The sequence below is a fragment of the Cebus imitator genome, unplaced genomic scaffold (genome assembly GCF_001604975.1).
Source record: "Cebus imitator isolate Cc_AM_T3 unplaced genomic scaffold, Cebus_imitator-1.0 Scaffold59, whole genome shotgun sequence".
NCBI classification, from domain to species: Eukaryota; Metazoa; Chordata; class Mammalia; order Primates; family Cebidae; genus Cebus; species Cebus imitator.
The window spans coordinates 5,436,510-5,438,520 of record NW_016107374.1 but is presented as its reverse complement, the minus strand read 5'-3'; the positions used below and the strand labels follow the sequence as shown (position 1 = coordinate 5,438,520).

The 2,011-nt window shown below is 53.1% G+C and overlaps 1 long non-coding RNA gene across 1 annotated transcript; it reads right to left on the bottom strand.

The window, feature by feature from the left end:
• Positions 1–9: 9 nt before the first annotated feature.
• LOC108305028 lies at positions 10–675 on the bottom strand. The gene is made up of 3 exons (XR_001825526.2): positions 476–675; positions 300–379; positions 10–123 (listed from the first exon to the last, which is right to left on the bottom strand). It is a non-coding gene; the product is annotated as an uncharacterized LOC108305028 (long non-coding RNA).
• Between the last annotated feature and the right edge of the window lie 1,336 nt (positions 676–2,011).

Below are 2,011 nucleotides of genomic sequence, written 5' to 3'. Positions count from 1 at the left end.
GGAGGAGGAGGAGGAGGAGGAGGGGAGGTGTATGTGCAGGACTTAGCTTTGCTCTTGCACTGAGATGCCTCCAGTCGGATGGATAGGAACCAGCCTCTTTAAATACATTTTTTTAAAGGGTGTCTGAAAAACAAGTGAAAAGTTCCTTTATTGGAGAAAAAGGACAGCATCCAAGTTGGCATCAGATGTGGTTCCACAAGCCTGTCATATGGTGCTCTCATTCCTCCCCCGCGCTCCCCCCGCCCCGCCCCAGCTCCCACCTCCCCACCCCCACCCCAGCCCCAGCCTCTCTGTCTCACTCTCTCTCTGTGCCCTTGGCCCGGGGCTGGGGGTCGAACAGGAGCTGCTGGGAAGCACCCTCCTCTCCAGGAGCTCCCACCTAGACAGACACAAGGCGGAGGTACACTGGCATATGAAGGGCAGAAAGACAAATGCAGAGCTCTCGAGCCAGCACACGCATTAAATAAGTACTTACATTATGCAAAAGCCAAGGCCCTCAACATGGGGGTGAATGAAGAAGGGGGACAAGCAGGGCTGCGTCTCAGACTAGTTTCCCCAGTTCTCATTCTGCCAATTTCCAACCCTCGCCTCCCTACCCCGCAAGCATCCTCCCATTCCCTCCTAGCTACCAAGCGCTGAGCGCAGGTGGGAGCCTCGGACCCAGAAGGCTGGGCGCTGAGGGGGCGTGGCCTGCGCCAACATCGGGGGCGGGACCTGGGTGGGGCTTAGCCGGGGCGGGGCCCACTCGGGACGGGGCGGGGCGAGCACAGAAGAAAGAGCCTTAGGGGCTACTTTGCTGCTACTCGCACGGTGATTCCCAGCGTCTTCTGCTATTTCATCGTAGCCTTAACAACTGGAATCTGTCGCCTTTGAGATGCTCCTAAAGTCACTACTTTGGGAGAATCTGTTCAAGGGACCTGCTTTCTAAAAGCAATGACATCAGCCCAGCAACGTGATCTGTGTTGTCCTTGAGGGATTAACAGCTCTTTTGGGTCTCCCAAGAATCCTGGGAGGTAGCTAGGGCGGGTGCTGTTGTCCTCATCTCCACACAATGGCCTATGAAGTGCATGTCGGGGCCTTGATTTTACGGGGGAAGAAACTGAGGCACAAAGAAACGAAGTTTCTCTCTCGAGATCTGGCAACAACAAAGTCAATTTGAAGCCAGGGGTCTTCTGACATGTTCTTCAGCATCCCCACGAGAACGTGTACTTTCTCCCTCCAACACTCCCCTCCCATTCATAAGTGCACACAGGTACTGAGTAGGAGGGGCAGGGTTGAGTCTATACTGAATGATTGTGCATCCAGACTGTCACTAAGCCCTCTTGGTTTTGCCTGACACACGTGGCTCACATCTCCCCGCTTCTCTCCACTCCCACGGTGTGCCCCCATGTCCAGGCCACCTGCATCTCCCTCCTGAACCACTGTCCTCACCTCATCATTGGCCTTCCTCTTAATGTTGTTCCCACTCCCAAAAACTCCCCACCAGCAGCCATAATCACCGATGATGGTCCATCCATACCCCGCATCAACTGTCTCGCTAGCACTTTTTTTTTTTTTTAAAGACATGGTTTCCTTCTGTCACCCAGACTGGAGTGAAGTGGTGTGATCATAGCTCACTGTAGGCTCGAATTCCCGGACACAAGCAATCCTTCTGCCTTAGCCTCTTGAGTAGCTGGGACCACAGGTGCTTGCCCTCATGCCCAGCTAATTTTTATTTTTGTAGAAATCAAATCTCATTATGTTGCCCAGGCTAGTCTTGAACTCCTGGCGTCAAGCCATCCTCTTGGCTCAGCTTCCCCAGTTGCTGAGATTTACAGGTGTGAGCCACCACCATCTTTTTTTTTTTTTTTTTTTGAGATGGAGTCTCGCTCTGTCATCCAGGCTGCAGTGACACCATCTCGGCTCACTGCCACCTCCATCTCCCAAGTTTGAGTGATTTTCCTGCCTCAGCCTCCTGATGGGATTACAGGTGTCTGTCATCACGCCTGGCTAATTTTAGTAGAGACAGTGT